Source organism: Molothrus ater, chromosome 1, assembly GCF_012460135.2.
Source record: "Molothrus ater isolate BHLD 08-10-18 breed brown headed cowbird chromosome 1, BPBGC_Mater_1.1, whole genome shotgun sequence".
Classification (NCBI taxonomy): domain Eukaryota; kingdom Metazoa; phylum Chordata; class Aves; order Passeriformes; family Icteridae; genus Molothrus; species Molothrus ater.
This window is the reverse complement of record NC_050478.2, coordinates 105132722-105152148: the sequence shown is the minus strand read 5'-3', so window position 1 is coordinate 105152148 and position 19427 is coordinate 105132722. Positions and strand designations below refer to the sequence as shown.

Genomic DNA, 19427 nt, shown 5'->3' with positions numbered 1-19427 from the left:
AGTAAGGAGCTCAAACCATATCTGTACAACATCCAGTTCTCTCAGTTAGGAACATCAATAACCCTTTGGGTCCAAGTTGCCAGCCTCTGATTTCCTCTAAGCTCTGAGTGAGGAACTCCTCTCCCCACCATGATTGTATCTGGTGGAGTAAGATGTTCAAAGGATATATTTTTCTATTATACTCATAACCTCAAATGTTCTTGTGATTTTTTTAACCCCAATCTACTTTTCTAGAACCTTCAGGTTGATGTAGGAACTAAAAAATTTCAAAGCAAAAAAAACTCATTTCAATGCAAAAAAAAATCCCCAAACCCAACAGACCTGACAGAATTCTACCATCCTTGATATATAACTGGACATAAGAATAGTAAATGGTATAGGAAAATAAAAGTGGTACAGTAGCAATGGGATTGTAATAATTCTTTATATTTGATTCAAGTATTAGGATAGAATCTGATGGCAGGACTTGATCAGTGTGATCATGAGGAAAAAGTTGCCACAAATCATGACATAAAAAGCAGTGTTTCCAAAAGGGAAAAAAAAAAAAAAAAAAAAAGGTCTAGGAGATTGCCCATGACAGGAAAGGAATCAAGATGTATAAACAGGAAAAATGAATGGGGGGGGAGGGGGGGGGATGATTTCTGTGTGTGTAAGCATGGCACAGCATGAAAAGTATTTTAAAAGAATACCAGTCATACCAAGTGTCTGTTCCAGACAAACAGAAACAAAAAAGGTATTTGCACTGCCTACCTTTTCTTCCTGATAATTTGAAGGCTGGATCACCTCATACCTCATTCAAACTTCATGTATAACCATTGTAGAGACACAGGCTCCTGTAGAGGAGCAATGATTTTAAGGACACAGGATTTTTTTTTTCTTAAATTCCTAACATTTAGCAGAAAGTTACAAGCAGAAAGACATCTTTCTGACAACAGGGACTAGCATAATGAGAAGAGCAGGGCACATAACCCTGTTGTCATCTCCTTATACCAGCAATCATATCAGCTGTCAGGAAGAGTCAGACAGCCTGGGAGAGTTAGATACTTAGAAATTAAGGAATGTGAATATATCTGACCTGTAACTTTCAAATCGGCTGTAAAGGCAGAGCATCTTCAAACAACACAAAATATGAAACAGGCTTCAGAGTGCTGATTTTAAACCTCTGAAACACAATTCATGTAAGAAAAAAAAAGACTTCTACTCAATTGTTGTGCCAGTCAAGCTAGTGTCCTTTAAAAATAATTCCCTAGTTTAAACTAATGACATTTATATTCGGTAATGGACTTCAGGTGGAATTCATCTTCCAAATTTAGACATCCATCTGGGGGTGAGATGAATCATGCAGTGAAAGTGCTTATTTCTCTCCACTGACTATAACGGGAGCCTACAGAACCAGCTCACGTATAGGCAGCCAAAGCTGGTGTTAACCAACCTGTCTCCTGACAGCTAATGCACAAGTTTAAGTGGCATGGCATGCCTAATAGCCATCTCCTTCCAAAGTCTCAAAAAATTAGGCTAGAAAAGTTGTCCTTCAACAGGGTGAGAAGCAGCACTGCCACAAATAAGCTAATTCCAGTAGCTAAAGTCATGTGTAAATATTAGCATCCATTATTTTCCCCCTGCACAACAGACAGGAGTTTGTTCATGGAAAAATAATCACACCTTTCAAATAAAACTACACATGCTTATGACATCTTCGTACAAATCTTGATATCTGCTGAACATAAAATAATTATTTTAAAATAAGGAAACTATATAAGGAAAGCTATCAGGAAATCCGTATCTTCAGATAATGATGTGTAACTGGATGAAAATATTTCATGAAGTCTACTAATTCCTTAACCTCAGCCTAAAATTCAAAAATGTTTCTACAGAAAGCAGAAACTAAATAATAGTCAGCTACATAGTAAAGTATACTACTAAATCAAAATAATGCATTATGATTGAACCAAACAGTTAAGACCAGTTATTTGCAGAGCTGCCACCTTCACAAAAGGAACAGGGCAGCTGCACTAAATAGCAGTCTCTTGTTTCAAATAGTGTGAAGATACTCAAATGGAATATTGCCATCCAACACAGTATTACTTCTTCATTCACAAGTAGCAAGATCTCTTGATTATTTCAATAGTCATGAGAGACACAGAGAAGTATATTTTTACCAATAAGCATGTCTGGAGGAGGAAGTGCAATACAAAATCACTGCAACAGAGTCAGAAGGGAGAGCAGAAATAATCTGCCTACAGTTAGCCCAGGCCATGCATTTGTTCAACCTGTACACATTCAAAACCACCTCTTCCTTAGAACATACATTACATGACCAAAATGTTCTATGCACCAGTAAGAGGATAAAGTCTTATGAAATTAAGCCATTGACTGACACATACCTGCAGTCCTATCCCTGGTCTGAACATGATCAGATTTTATATTTTGGAGATTTTATATTTTGGTTGCACGCACAAGGTCTCACAAAGAAAAGAATATGTAACCAGTGGCTTTAAAACCCTCCTTTAATATCTCAGCACCCCACCGTGGGCTAAAGTTTGAGTACTACTGTTAGAAAGGATTCTGGAAAACTAATAACAGAAATAAAAATAAAAAAGGAGCAGGCTTTGAAACAAAGTAATGGCTATACTAAGTAAGATCCAGAGGTCCATGTCCATTCAAATAGCCTCTCACTAATGGCAGCCAAGAGTGGAGCATGCAAGAATACATAGCAGTGTTTCCCAAGAATATTCTTTGATCCCCCAATGGTTTGCAGAAGCAGGATTTCCTGAACAAGAATAGGTAGGTAATTGATGATTCTTCCACGAAACAGCAGTTTCGTGATGTAATGTTTAGACTCCTTAAATTCCTGAGGCAAGAAATTCTATAGCTTAATTACACGTTCTGTTGGGAACTACCTCCTTTTGTCTGTTTTCAATTCCTAGCTGCTATTTTCATTAGATACCTCTTAGCGTGCATGCACTAAAAAAAGACAGTGAATAAACATCCCCTATTTTTGTCCCATTAGTTGCTGAACACTTAACAGGATGCTGTCACACCAGTTTTGGTCACCTTTTCCACCTTAACAAATTCATGCGGCTCCTCTTACAGACATTGTCCCATATTTCAGATTTTCTCTTCCTTGAAACTTCAACTATGTTCTTTTTACAGCAATGACAGGGATAGCAGGGGAAAACTGCATAAGATGATTAAATTTCTTAGAAGTTATAATCATTATTCTCCCTTTCCTTCCTAACCATTTCTAGTGGCAATAGTCAGCTTTGAAGTCATCTTTTTAGATGAGAAGACAAGCTTGTTCTTCCTTACCTCCAAATAGAACACATGAAGCAATTTATGAGAAATTTCATCTCGCATTTTAATGTCTGGTTGCTGAGCAATGTCAGGTCCCTGTGTAATGCTGGGGTCTGCCTTTGCATCTGCTATCCATCAGTGAAGTCTGTGAGCTCACTTTTCTTCTATACACCTTATTAACTTGAACACGCTCCACTAACATAACCCTGGAGAATTATTACCTGGGGCCTCTCTCTACTCTATTTACTCCAACCCTTCTCTTATATTTTAGTCATTAATTTAACTGCATAAAATCCTTTCCCCCTATCCTGTGCCTGCTTGGTTTCTTCAAAATTCTTTGGTGGTGGCCCTTGTCAAATGCTTGTTGGACATCCAAGGGAACCACTTCTGTCAGATCTTGCTTATTCATGTACTTGCCTTCAAAAAACCTCCAGCGAGTTTGCAAAACATGACATCCCTTCACAGCAGGCTTCTAACTCTTCCTCAATACATCATGTTTATCCATGTTTCATTATTCAAATATTTCATTAATATTATTTTCACTGATATACTTGAGCAGATGTCAGGCTTAGTAATCTGTACTTGCCCAGATCTGTCCTGAAGCCTTTTTTAAAAATAGTGTCACATACAGATTAGGATACTATAGATCACACACACACGGATTTATATCTCAGCTAGGTGTTATATTTGTTTCTTACTGTCTACAGTACAATGATCCTTGCTTGCTTGCTGTTTGGAAAGCTGTACTTCGAAAGTGCAAAGCAGGCACTGTTCCTAAATACATGAAAGTGGTTTTCATTTTTTCAATAGGAGGTTTAAGCATTATCTTTAGGAAGAGCAGTACATGATAAACATTTACTGTAACAGTAATACTACAAATATTTAATTGCATCAAAAAGTCACTCTCATCTTTACAGTCTGTAAACAATAGTTCCATAAATACATGCTCCTGTGCAGCAGTGGCCATTCAACTATGTAATAGCTGTCCTAATTACCAGAAAATACAAATGAGCTTGTGAAGACACACTTATTCATTTGCAAATGAGGCAGCATTTAACATCTTTCTGGATCTGAGAACTTCTGTGGAAATTACAACCAACAAGCAGGCAACTCGAGGTAAGGACTAAAAAAACATACACAGGTGTTTTTAGGCTCACCGATTTTGTGTGAAGTTGAAGTTTTACAATACAAAGTTTTTAAGTGCCATTTAAGTTTCAGGTTTTCATTCACACAAATTTTCTTCAACATAGTGCCAACTTTCATCTCTTTTAACTCACATATCCAAAGACAGAGTTGAAAATTAGTCTTACAAACGGATGAAGTGCTTTCTGTGGTGCAAGATCAAACACTAGGTTCATTGTGACCGTATTTCTACTGGCAGGATGTTACAGTTACACATAACAGAGTGTTTAAATCCATATGCAACTGTTTAATCTCCTTCTTCACCTCTGTATTTTGCATCAGTCTAATAGAAGCTTGTAGCTCTAATACCAACAGAAAAGCAGCATGGGTGAATCAATTCAGTATGTTTAAATCAAATGTAAGGAGACAATAAAATTAAAAAACACCATAATGATTGGTAAAAGACCATTGGAGCAAGCATAGTGTTCACATCCTATGTTTTTACATTATGAAGAAGAAAAAAAAATTACCCCAATTACAGATGTTGAGAAAACATCTTTCCAGATATGAGACGAAAACTTTTCCTTGTCTTAAAGCCTCTGGTGGTGCTCAGTGGTCTGGGCAGCAGGAAAGCTAACAGTAGCCTCACTGCTGCTGCTGCAGGAGTGAGAGGACACAGCTGTCAATAAAGCCATACACAGCCTTGGTATTAATAGCAGAAAGCTAAGATACCCAAGAGAACAACGCAGTTGCAAAGAGTTCTCTCCCCTCTTCCCAAGCTGTCAAAATAAAGCTGGGAGGAACAAACAAACAAACAAACAAACTTGTCTGTGAATACAAACAAAAATATTCTGCCTTTCAACACCTGTATTTAGTTTCATTTCAACTGCCACACTTATTGGTTTGGCCCTCTTAAATAATTTAATGAAAATCACAGAACAGCTGAAACTGGAAGGGACATCTGGACATGCCTACCCCAACCCCCCTGCTCAAAGCATGTCAATGACAGCAACTTGCTCAGGGCTGTGTCCAGCTGGGTTTTGAGTTATTGCCAAGGATGGAGAATCCAAAACATTTTTTGGACCACCTGTTCCAGCAATCTATCACCCTTAACATAAAAAACCCCTCTTTTTTCTGATGTTTAAATGGAATTTCCTGTATTACAATTTGTGCCCATTACTTCATCCACTATCAGTGGAAACTAGGGAGAGCAGCCTGACTCTATCCTCTTTATTCCACCCCATTAGGTTATTTACACACATAGGGTGCCCCTGAGCATTCTTTTCTCCAGGCTGAGTAATCCTAGCTTTCTCAGCTTCTCCTCATAGGAGAAATTCTCCAGATCCTTAGTCATCTTAGTGGCCCTTTGCTGGAGTCTCTCCAGTATATCCATGTTTCTCTTGTACAGGGAAGCCCAGAAGCACACAGCACTTAAAGCGTGGCCTTACCAGTGGTGAGTAGGGGAAAAGGCTCACCACCTTAATCTGCTGGTAACTTCTCCTAATATATCCAGAACACTTCTGGCCTTCTTTGTTGCAAGTTCACATAGATGGCTCACACAAATCTTTCCCGCCAGGACCCCTGGGTCCTTTTCTGCACTTTCTTCTCAGCTGATTAGACCCTACCACATACTGGAGCCTGGAGTTGGTCCTCGCCAGGATCACTGAATTTCCCCTTACTGAATTTCTGGAGGTTTCCATCAGACAATTCCTCTGTCAATGTCCCTCTGGATATCAGCACAACCCTCTTTGGTCTATCAGTTCCTCCTGCAAACTTGGTGAGGTTGCACCTCTGTGGGACCCCCAGGTCAGTATCAAAGGTGTTAAACAGAATTGTCCCTGGTACTGAGCCCCAGGGTACACTGCTAGTGACTGGCCACGAGCTTTTGAGCCACTTGTGACATTGTGCCACTGATGCCAACCCTTTGAGCCCATCAGATCAGACAGTTTCCAGTTGCTTTCACTGTTCACCCACCTGGCATGAACTTTATCAGTTTGTTTAAAAGGATGCTACGGGAGACAACGATGAAAACCTCACTGAAGACAAGATAAACAATGTTCACTGCTCTGCTCTCATCTACCCAGCCAATCTCATCACACAAGGTGGTTAAACATGATTTCTTCTCCATGCTATGCTGACAGATCCAAATCAACATCTTGTCTTTCATATTTGAAAATTATTCTAGCTCCTGTTCTTCATCTCCAATCTAAGCTTTTGTTTTGGTTTTTTTCTTTTGATGTCTACAATACACTTACTAACAGTTGCACATCTACTAATGGAGATGTCCCTAAAACAACCAACAATCTCTGCTTAACAAACTGTCCCTAAAACAACTAACAGCACTGCTTAACAAACTATTATTCCAGCCAGGCACTGAAACAACAATGCTTCTTTTTTCTCCACAAATATATGTAAGCTAGTAGCAATGTTGTTGCAGCTGTAATGGCCTAATGACCTCAGAGAAGCAAGGAAAACACCCTCCTCCCTGCCCCCAAATATACTCACTACTCGCTGCTATGCCCGTAAGAAATTTTCTCTCCTTTAAACTGAGTATTTTGTTAACAGCATCCTTTCTACACATTTAGGATAATAACCACATTTTGTCAGGCTCTTGACCGAAATAACTTATTTTCTCAGATTTCCTGGCCTCCCTGAAAAAGAAACATGAAGAATTTCAGGAAGCATTTTCTCCACACGTTTTTTTCTTAATTTTTTCACCCTCTCTCTTCCCCTCCAAAGTGCAGTGAAGAAATATCAGGGCCCAAATTATGCTTAGGAAAAGTTAATCCTTACACTATTAAGCACAGCACTAAACCCTCTGCACTCAAGTGATGGTGTACCTAGAAGGTATGCATCCTTTCAACCTGCATACCTAAAACTAAAAATGCATCAAAAAATTTTAGCAAAGCAGCGATGCAATTTTCATAAATTCTGTCCACTTTTACACAGTTCCAGGTAATGGATAATCCAAGTAGCTGGCTTGGCTAAACGGTAGCTCAGCTCTGTAGGCACTACAGTAATGACAGGCTACAGTTGTGGTTTTACACTGTATTATACACCCAACTAAGTGTTTCAAACACACGCTGCGGCATTAAATGGAACTGGAAGAGCAGATTACAACATAAATCCTGTATTCTTTCACCAATTTAGTGATGTGCTGCCAAATAGGAGTCCATTTTAAAAGCTGTATTGTACATTCAGCCAGGACACGTCTGCTACAGTTCTGACAGGCCACGGGCGACTGTCTGACAACCACTTCTGGGGTACTAAGGCTCTCTGCAGCCTAGTGATTGACTAAAATATTTTGAACAAATTTTCATGTGAAATCAGATTATAACAATTATAACAATTTTCAAGCAGCTGATGCTCTGGGCCAATGCTAGTTGACAGCACCCATTTAAAAACTCTTTCACACCCATACCAAGTTAAATCAACTTGGCACTCTCTCTCTGGTAGACAATTGTCTCCTTAAAGTATGAGCACTATTCATCCAAGTGAATTGCTGCATTAAGGGGGCAGTTGGCTGGCATGGGGAGGACTGGACTGATTGACAATGCATCTTAGTCACAAAGAAGTTGCAGCAAGAGTTTCTAAAACCCAAAAAGCAGTCAGGACCATGAATAGATGAAGCATGCTGAAGACACAAAAGTACAGGATGTATCCAGGAAGATGCCGGTGCTTCAATAAGCTTCCTAACTATGACTAATCTTAAAACAGTTCTCGTGTCTTGTTTTGTAAATTTAGCATTTCAAGTGTTTCAGAGAGTTTAAGTTTCCTACTTAACCCCTTAACACCAGCCAAATATTGCAGCAACAGTTATTTGAGGAGGATTTTTTTTCAGAGCTATGTATGCTAAACAGCAAAGAGCCCTGTGAAGCTTCCTAGGGAGCGGATTTTATTAACCTCTGAAATGTTAATAGAGAAATGCGGGGCAGCATTTAAGGGCTCATTCTCAAATTATTCTAAGGAGAGTACAATACTCCCACCCCCCTTCCCCTTGTGAAATTTCAAAGTACAAGAAACCCATACAGAAATTGCTCAGGTCATAATCACCACAGACAGTCGAATTCATTCCTGATTCCAACAGATACCAGAAGCATCAGAAAAAAACTTGATACGCAAGAGTGCAAATCATACATTTTATGAGAAGTGTAAAAGTTATTACATAAGTAATCACTACATTTGAGTTCATTTGTCAAATATTACTTCTTCACCATTTGTGTACACAAAACAGATACCGTTGTGTAAAGCATTAGTGGAAGATGCCAAAGGCACTACAGTCTTCTATGGAACTCAATGGGATTACTCCAGACACCACCAGCAAACACGTGAGATAACATCAGTTCAATTTTCGGTGTAAATGAATTACCCACTTCTCACCTCAGCAAGACTACATAAAGACACTCAAGACGCCAGCCTGAGGCTGAAGTAATACAAACAAGGCTCCCCAAACCTCACACAAATTGTCATATAAAGCCTAGATTTAAACAGCAATTCAAACAGATTCCTTTCATCTACTTAAGGATAAACTCCTCAAAAGTTTGCTTAACATTTACCAAGTGATAATTCTTACGCCAAAAAAAGGTTCATAAAGAGATTCTAGTTTCTGTAAAATATTTGTAGTCAAGATTAAGTGACATATGTTATTCACTGCTCAATGCAGTGAAGTAATATAACTACAATCTAATTGAAAAGGGCTAAAATCTTTGATTCAACTGCTAAATTAACCTAGCTGTTTGAGCTAACAGATCCAATTTCACTGCCTGTTAAGGCAGGCAACATTTTTTTGTCTTCATTTTATACTCTAATGAAGTCTACTTCAATAGAGTTGCCTCCACTTATCCCAGAGGATGATTTAGTTCTTTTGTGTACAACTAATCCAGCTCTCCCTGAAGTCAAGGGGAATTTTGCACTTGACTTCAGTGTGAAAAAGGATCACATCCTAGAATAGCAACGCTAAAACATCTGTGAATAAAAACAGGTTCCGATTTTCCAGTTCCTAATTAGCCAAAAAATGCCCCAGACAAACAAACAAACTATCCTAAAACAAACCTTTTAATAAATAAAAAAAATCTAATTTCCATTTCAGTTTAAAGCATGTGAGAAGTTATTTTACATGGCAATGTTTTTAAAGAGAATGATTCCATTCGGATATTCTGACTGTAAAACTGTACTATTCTGCATCTGTTTCAGCTTTCAGTTTTAGGGGAACTCGAGGGAAAAGTAAAAATCCATCAAATCTAGGAATTTTAAGAGAAGCAACAGTTTAATGGCATGGTTTCCAAGCTGTAGAAATCCTGCAGCAGTAACACTAACAAACTTTTCAATTTTCCATCAGAGCAATCAGGGATTCCTCAAGAACTTCTTATGCTGTGATAAATCAACAGGCTCAGAAGTTTTTGCAGGTTACTCTCTGTTGGCCTAAATATGACTGGATTCCATTACATAAATTACCTGGTTACCTGGCTACACTGTACTGCACATAATGCAGCAAACAATGTTTACTTCTATTTGTATAACAGCAAAAATAGAGTACAACAGACATATGGAGCCAAATTAAGTCATACACAGACTGACCACACGTCATATATAATTATAATAGTAAGTTACCCTTCTGATGGCTTTTTTTTAATATTTAATGTGGAGAAAAAAAATTTAACTGAAATTTAGAAAGAAAATTTTTACTTTCAGGAAAACCTATACTGAGTTTTAAAATATACTCAAACTATGATGCTAGCCACCAAAACTTTAAACAAATTTAAATCACCAAACTGGCAGAGCTAATTCATAACCACCTGAAATCAGAATTTGAATACCCAAATATATAAAGTAACACAAGCTGTTTCAAGTGTAAAGAATATTCCACCCCTCAATGTTATCTAGATACTGGTTCACTAGAATCTTAAGACACATTTAGGAAAGACAAGTTTAAATGATAGAGGAGAGTTTTGTTTCTATTTTCAAAGAAAATAAAAACTTGGAAGTATGGGATCTATCTATTCTAATGCCTTAGAGGCTGTAGTGACCAAAAATTATTCACAAACTAAAGCTAATATTCTCTTTTGTAAATAAATCTAGCAGATTTAAAGAAAAATGTGGTTTGCACTAGAATTATTGCCTTCTATATCCTTATCTAGGAAGCAACACATTAATCTGTACTTTAAAATGTAACACTGGTTATTTATGAGTTTCAATCAGAACTTCCATTCAAATGCCACTGAACACACACTAGGAAGAAATAAAAATGTCTTGCATAGAAATTGCAGTGTCATTGCTTAAATAATTATGTATATAGCTTAAGAGAATTATTAAGACACTTTACTATTACATTAAATATATACACAGAGAATCCATGCCCCTGGCAAAAAGCTAACAGGATTAGTGTAAACCTAATATGGAGAGTCAATACAGTTTACTGACTAGTAAGGCTCAACCTCTTTCTTTGGGAAAAGAACGAAGAAGCCCAAGTGTAAATCTGAGGTAAAACAGTAATGTAAAATAACCATATAAAACAAAGGTGTCATGCTTGTTAATATAAGTCACATATTAACTTGGCTATGACTTCACCATGTATGCACCAGATTTAAATAGTATTCTGATGATATGTCAGACCTAAGCAAAAGGGAAGGGGAGGTAATCAAAGAGCCCTAGATTTCATAACCAATGCAAATGAATTCCAGAATATTTAAATACACCTACTATGCATGAACAAGTCAAACGTTTCCAGGGAAATAATTTTTCATCTATAAACTAACACTTGTCTCATTTTACGTACATCATGATAGCCTGAATCAATCAGTTCTACGATTTCTACAGCGTACAAGATAAGAAATAATTCCCAAAATGAAAAAGATTGATATCTTTAGCAAATTACATAATGTGCAATTATTCAGCAAGATATTTTGAAAGCTTATCACTTTAAATAGCCTCAATCACTATGATTTATGAATTGTGTTTTAAGTGTGTAGCTGTGCTTAAAATACAGTACAGAATTGTACTTGAAAGTAAAAAAAAGGTACCCATATTACTATTGCTTCCTAGCCACATACAGTTAGCATTTAATTTTTGTGTGATCTGAAGCTGAAAATTTTGTACTTGCATTTTGCTCTCTCACTGAGAACCACAGAAAAACAGCAAAAAAAAAGCCAAAAAACACCCCTTAAACCCCACCAAATAAATACATATAACTCTTTTTTCCCACCAACTACAGAATGTCAATACAATGCCTACTTCTCAGGCTTGAGAAAACAAATATTACTCAAGAAAATTTCCCCAATCGACTAGTAGTAACATCTCAGGAATTATCCTTGTTTTCCCTTCTCTTTTCTTCATGAATAATTGTTTCAAAAGTAATAGTATTTTGCTCTATGCTCTAAGTGTTCCTGAACACAATAACTTTACTATGAAAAAAGAATTCAACATGGCTGTCTACAGTGAGACTAATATACCCTTTTTCTCTTACCAGTGAATGTTTTTCAGTGAGGTATGGACAAGCTGATGTGGCCAATGCTATTATAACCTTTAATCATCCATTAAACTAATATTTAACACCAGTATCAGCTAAACAAGCCCATCCTCTCTTTGCTTTAAGGGCTTTGTCATTCTATAATGCAACTTATACTCTAAAATATATGACAGGGAGAATCCCAAAAAAAAACCAAAACCAAAGAAAATACTCTGGCAAAAATCCCACATATCACATGTCTCAGAAGCCAGAGAGCACAGTCATATTTTAAAACACTGCTGTTGGAAAAAACCTGAATACTTTTTATTTCGAACAGGCAGAATAAGAAGTACCATCTGTTGCTCAAAGAACCCATTCTGAAAATTAGCCTCTAACTGAACTTCCAAGAACTTCTACTTGAAACATTAAGAATTTATCCTGAATGAAGTGGATTGAAAAAAAAAAATCAAGACAACAGATATTTGCCTAGATAGACTTCTGGTCTGATTTACAACAACTCCTCTTTCAGTAGGCTTCAGCTAAAGAACATGTGCATCAAAGAGAAGCTTTGTTCAGATTAAGGATAAAAATCCTCAAACAATCAAGAAAACTAAAAGTCTTCCATCCCCATTCAGTAAGGGAGAGTCTTCTTTTTAGAATAATACACAACTCACCTGGGCTAGCCTTCACATAGAGCAGGGAATGGTCTTTGCCTTGCAAAACTTATTTAAGCCTTGCATAAATTTGCATTAGGAGAAAAGAAGACAAAATCTGTATTTTCACATTCACCTGTCAGTGAAGTATCTGTAGGATTTTCTATTAGGAGAGATTACCTATGAACCCATAAGATGCATCACTAAGTATGTTCACAGCCTCATCAGAGTATCTCTACAAGTTCACACCTCTAAGGAAACATGAAGTGTTTCAACTGAACTACTGCAATTGGAGCTGGTCACAAACATTAAATACCAGGGATCAACAAAACACCACAAGTCGCAAAATGTTCCACTGGCATGGTCTGTTTTCAGCTCCAGGTACAGGAAGAAGGACACAAACCACTTGCTTTTATCACCATAAGCTTTCCTCCCATTTCATCTCACCCTTGCTTAGTCCTCATATGAATATAAATGCCGTGACTCTACAGATTTTTAAAATGTGAACTTTGCTACTAGGTTTGGTGCAGATCTGTAATTTTTTAAGATGTTTGGAGTCTCGTGTTTTATACACATTTCAGACATAAATGTCACGTTTAACTCTGTGTTTTGCACAGACTAAGCCTGATCAACTTCTAACTGAAGCACTACATATTTTTTCTGTTAATATTCTTCTGAAGACCTCAGTTTGGGAATCAGTAATGCAAGGTTTTCATCTCAAACTGCAGACCTCCAGAAAAACAGATCAAAATCAAAGCAAAGAAAGGAGGTACAAGAGCACTCAAAAGATGTATGACTAATTGTGGTGATTTGTTTTAACACTTTACAATGAAATACAGAACTTTTATATATTTTTTTACATTTCCTCCCTCAACCTCAGTTTTGATAATGTTTTCTTTCCTAAGTTTGGCAAACAAATGCTGGTTTCATATAAATGTGCACTTTGAAAACAAGAATATTTTCTAGACGTTAATTCTATATTCATTTTTCAGTGAAGCATACTTTAAAAACCTTAAAAGCATTGTTCATCTGTGAGGCACATGTTAAGTTAAGCCTATTGAAAGGCCAGTTTTTATAAATTAGACCAGAAGCCCATCAAGCCCAAAGACCTCTGAGTCAGACCAGAAGTTCACCATGGGCCCCCACCATCTGAAATGTTGGGCAATACTGGATGCTCAGGAAGGAAGCCTAAGAATTAGGAAAGCCTGTGGTCATGCTGTCCTTGGTGCAGTCTTTTAGCTTCTGGACTTTGGGGTACTACTACTGGCAAAATAAAGTATTTATGTTGAACAGGCTGAGCTGGTAAAAATCAACCAGAAACAGTATGGAAGAGTACGTAAAGAAAGAGGAGGACTTTGGAGGGTTTTTCTTTTACTCTTCTGTGGTTACAAGTGTCAGTCATGATATTAGTTTCCAATCAAATGTTCTTGAAAAGCAAGAAGATACACATAACAACTGAGACCTGTTTTTTTCTCTGTCACACTTCAAGCATAAATATTAATGTTGTTATCTAACCATACTTAAAATAACTTATTAAAACTGGATTGTTCACTATTAATTTGTTTTAAGTCTCCCTTTCCTGGCTGACTGCCAAAACAGTTATAATGCCATACAATTGCAATACACAAGAGATCCATAGCACCCTCTAATTACTCTTTAAATACCTCGCACAAGCACTGCCTTTTCTTACAACTGTGAGGCCATTAGGTAGGGTTGAAATCTCAAAATCTTTAGCCCAGATACTTTATTTTATTTCTGAAGTTTGCATGCAATATCAAAATGTTTGCCTGAACTATGGGCAAACATTTGGAAAATGAACACCATCCTCCACTCCAACGCTTTTCTACAGGGGCTGTTAGTCCTGGGAAGCATACCTGAGGCCTGACTGCATTTATACTCCATAATTCACATCATGAATAAAACACTACTACTGTCTCAGTTTTGCAACACTACAGAGTACTTTGGGCATGTGCAAAGGAACTTAACCCTACTAAATCAAACCCCTCCAATATGAAGACTGAGTTTAAATGTACGATTAATGCCACAAAATTCTCCTGAAAGTTTCTCTAAAACAAAGTTAAAGGCCCTGATCTACAGAGATTTACTTACGTGGGTGTGTTTACTCAACTTCAGTGTCAACGGAATTAAACAAAGTTATTCATTCTTGTAAGCCTGATGTAGATAACTCTAAAATTTCAACTAAAAGGGTTCATCACTGCTGAAGAATCATTTATTTTTCCCAGACTTCTCTAGACCTCTGGTGTGAAGAAAACCACAGAAACATTTTAAGCCATAGAAGTTTTTCATCTACCTGAAGTGAAAAGTTGAAAGACAAATTATTTGATGTTCAGTATCACCATCAGAATTCAAAATTGACATAAACATTTAAGACATAGGTGCAGTCAATATTGTTACTTATTGAAGTCTCATGTAACATTACTATAAAAGCATTTGCCTTCCAAAAATACAAAGATAAAACACAGCCAGGTTAACAAAAAAAGTTATCCAATTTCCTACTCAACAACTAACAGTGTTCAAGAAGCTAAAATACAAATTATTCCAGTCTGAGGTTTTACTTCCTCAGCATTCTCCAACCATGCCCTATAACATTACCTAATACTACAGTCAGGAAAAATCGAAACAAAACCCCAGTCTTGGCCACAACAGTCAACACAGCCTTAAATGCAGTTAGTGATGATCTCTACAGCAGTAGCCCACTGAGCTCTGGGGCTGGGATACAAGCCAGGGCTAGCCAGAAGTCCAGCTTGAGGGCTTGATTTCAGCTGTGCAAGGCTTTGGTGCACTGACTTACGGGACACAGCATGAAGCCCAGTGCTCTACATGGCACCTATCTAAAATGACAATAGAGAGTGTTTTCTATCCTTTTTCCAGCTACCCTTTACATTTTCAAAGAATATGTGTTTAAAAGGAACAAAACTCATGCATAAGTAATAGTGTTTACTTACTCAATTTCTAGCATTAAAGTTACTATCATCTTGATCTCTGATCCTGCAATCAGACATTTGTGTTAACTTTACCTAAGGGTGCAGTCCCACTCATTTCAATTACTTTGGTGCCAGTTCCTGTTTTGATGTACTGGCACCATCAAGGATAAACCCCCATAAATGCAAAAGGCAGTAAGAACGACCTCTTATAAGCTAAAATTAAACTTGTCCTACAGTTAGTTAACAGCATCTTTTCAGTATTATATTTTCTCTAGTAAACTAAGCATATACATGGGAAGTTATCCAGGTTTACCTTCAAAACCTGGCAATTGGTGATACAATCTGGAACCCTACAGCTCTAATCATTGGTGTGAATGCAGCCAGGGACTGTAGTGATTGAAAGAAGTTCCCATATGGCAATTGTAAAGCAGCTAGTATTTAAAAAAATATAAAAAATAGTGATTATCACATAATAAAATCCATCACTATAAAACAGCCTCCTACTGGCACTCTCAAGGAGAACAGAAATGAAATAAATCCTGAGACTAGAGTTACCTACTTGTATTCGGAGGTGACTCCTCCAAGACAAAAACTAACCCATTCTGCTATAGTAGTTAGAGAAACTGCAGTTCTCCCTCATGGATCAATCTGTTCCATCCACAGGCACAGGACTTGCAGCATCAGAAGCCTGAAACCTTTCAGGAGGACTTCACAGAAACCACAGGCTGTGTACATATGCACAGAACATGTCCTACCTGAAAAAGGCTGCTTGATGCGACACAGCAGAATAAGGACGCGTTCCTAAAGTAATTTTTGTGTTAGTACTGACACCAATTTTTAAATTAACATCAAGGTATCTTACTCAAACTGTGATCAAACTACACAGCAAAACAGTTGGATGCAAGTAGGGAACATGAATGAAAGAACGTATTTCTTTTAACTAATGTTTTGAACACAAGGAATTATCTATTGAAAATGTACAGCTTTTGTCCACAGGTAGTGCATATGGAAAAGTAAAACCATGCAGCTATCTCGTTCATAAAGTAAACTTTGACCACATAATCTGATATGTGCCACACTGCAGACTTTTGCATCACTGTCACATGACGCCATGATTTATCAGACTGAACACAGTGACAATTTCATTCTTCAGGAGCTGCAGAAGTGCACAAAGCACAAAATAAAGAACATTTCTTTGGTGCACAAGAATAGTTCTCTGCTCTGCTGCATGAATATTGATAAAAACCCCTATAATGTGAAGTTTTTCAATAATTCTATTACAGTAGAATTATTACAGTATGCAGCACACCAAAAATGTATTAAGTATTTCTCCAGCTATTTCAAAATAATACAGCAATTTAAGTATACTTTTAGTTCCACTCATATGTTTTGTACCCAAAGAACTGTCGTTGAGTAACAAGAATTTCCTTGAAAATCTCTCATGGTAATACAAAATACAGATTAAAGCTACCTTGGGCTCACCAGTCTCATTCCAGATAGAATGGTATGGTGGTTGAGTTATTAAATAACTATTGAAAACTGGACCAGTAGCTCTGCAAGCAGCAAAACCAGGGAGGCCCCATTTCCTGCAGCAATTTCCAGCTTGAGGTAAGTGTTGCTGTGAACTCTCTGGAGTGCAGGTTAAATGCGCCGTTCTACCTGCCTTCCTTACTTCCAGAAATTTTGTAGAAACTGCTCACCTGGGAGACCTCTGCTGCCAAATTTATTTGAAATCTTCTAACAGCCAAAAGAGTTATTAGGGAGACTGAAGGCACACAGAGATTATAGCTCTATTTGAGCTGCACCTGTTAAAGAAATAAAGCTAATAAAGCACGTGGAATAATTAATTACTGGCAATTGCTGTTACTAACTACTGTCACACCTGGTACCACAGGATTTTTTCTTCGAAATTCAGTGGAAACACAGTGCCCATGCTGCTGTGCTGCTGTCCCTGTTGCCATCACAGATGCTACCTTGTCCCAGAATTAACCACAACACCCTGGCTGTGCAGAAAACACACAGAGTCTCCACTCTATGCTTATCCTCAGTAGGAGCCTTCTATAACTAAATTTACAGATACACATCAGAAATAAGAGTGGAAGTGCGAGGTTTTGTTGTTTGGAAAGGAAATGTTCTTACTTCCATGAAGCCAACAAAAACATGGCTACAAACAAGGAATACCTACAAGCAGAGGAACTGCAAAGGTAACTGACAAGGCAATTCTATTCCTCTTCAATGCTTACTTTCCAGAAAGGAAAGAAAAAGACTCTGAAGTAAATTTTCATATCTGGCTCCCGACTTAAGATCAATTTCATTTGCAAAATCTGCTGAAAAATCATTCAGCTATCTATGAGTTATATTAAGTGAAAACCAATACACTTTCCTTGTCAACACACTCCAACCTTCAAAACTGGTTTTGGAACATTCTGCCACTTAAAGTAAATCCAAACACCTAATTTTTAATTAATGACTGGCCTCTGCCTAGGGTTAAATCCAGCAGGTACATCTGAATATACCTTTACAACATGAGCTTCAGAAATATTTCTGTCCTAGTTTTCCCAGTGCCAAGATGATCATAATCACATGCATACACGACACGTAGTAGCCCATATATTCATATAATAAATAACCACATCATAAACTTCACATATTTGTAATACTGAGTATTGGAGAAGTCACACTAGCCCTTGGTCTGAGGACACAACTTTAAACACATCAAGCCTGCGGGTCCACAGAGAGCAGAAAGTTATGTGCAGCCTCCACAGGAACAGGGGCCTGTGTGTGTCCAACACATTTTTTTTTAAATTGTAAGGAAGACAAGGAGCCTTGATGAAGTGTGATGATTGAACATTTAAATTAATGACTCAGAAACGTACAGCGGTCATGTTTCAGGCTCGATAATAGGATATAAACCAGAACAGTGGGGCGGGGGAAAAAAAACCTAATAGCATATAAAACCACGCAGGCCAAGCTACAGGCGACTCCTGAATTTTGCCCTTTTACATCCTCCGTCCCCGCGCCGGGAGCGGAGCCGGGAGCGGCTCACGCCGAGCACCAGCCCGGGCGGTGAACGCCGCCTCCGCCGGGGGAAGAGCAGCCGGCCCGCAGCAGCGCGGCGGGCAGGGGCCGGGAGGGGCCCGGGCCGAGCAGGGGTCACGGGGCCCTCCCCCACAAACTTACTGCCCGCAGCCCGCCCCACGCAGCCCGCCCAGCCCAGCGCGGCTCCCGCCCGCCCGACCCCTCGGCCCCGCGGGCAGGAGCTCGGGCCCGGGAGAAAGTTGCCGAGAAAGTTTCTGCGGACGAGAAGGGGCCGGGGGTGCGGGACGCCCCCCGCCCCCGGGGCGCGGCGGCGGGGCGAGGCCGGGGGCGGGCGGCCGGGGCCTAGCGCCTCCATCGCCGCCGCCATCGCGGCCGCCGCTCCCGTGGGGCGGCGGAGCGGGGACACGGCCGGGGCCTCACCTGCCTCTCCTCGGCGTGGCGGGTGGGAGAAGGAGGGGGGGAGGGAAGGAAGCGGGGGCCCCCCCGCTCCTCCCGGAGCCGCGGCGACCCGGGGAGGGAAGCGGGGAGGAGGGGAAGGGAGGAGGGACGAGGAGGAGGGAGCCGAGCGCTCCGGTGCGTGCGGGGAGCTGGAGCCTCGCTGCGGGAGGAGGAGGAGGAGGAGGAGGAGGAGACTCCCCGCCCCTATGGCCGGGATCTCCGGTGGGTACCGCGGCCCCTCCTCCGCACCGCGTTTCCCTCCATGCGCTCCGGGTCAGGATCGCCGCGCCTGCTGGCCGGGGTAGCGCCTCCGCGCCCGAACCGGAGGCCGCGGGGAGGAGCCGGGCGGCCCCCGCGGAGCCGGGCTGGCGGCGGCGGTCCCTCCTCCGCGCCGCTGCGCACCGAGACAACATGGTGGAGGCGTGCGGAGCGGCGCGGGGGCGGCGGGGAGGGAGCCGGGGCTTGCCCTGCCCCGCGGCTCGCCCGAGGGCG

General features: G+C 39.6%; 1 protein-coding gene across 3 annotated transcripts in view; it reads right to left on the bottom strand.

The window, feature by feature from the left end:
- The window catches only part of YES1 (YES proto-oncogene 1, Src family tyrosine kinase), a 51106-nt gene extending 31992 nt beyond the window's left edge, over nucleotides 1–19114 (bottom strand). The window contains exons 1-2 of one of the 3 annotated variants that reach the window (XM_036402280.1): nucleotides 18918–19114; nucleotides 17159–17263 (exon numbers count right to left, since the gene is read on the bottom strand). The gene's annotated coding sequence lies outside the window, so the exon portion shown is untranslated. Of the gene's footprint in view, nucleotides 1–4946; nucleotides 5074–17158; nucleotides 17264–18917 lie in introns of all 3 variants that reach the window. The other 2 variants (XM_054514579.1, XM_036402272.1) reach the window with 2 other exon arrangements.
- Between the last annotated feature and the right edge of the window lie 313 nt (nucleotides 19115–19427).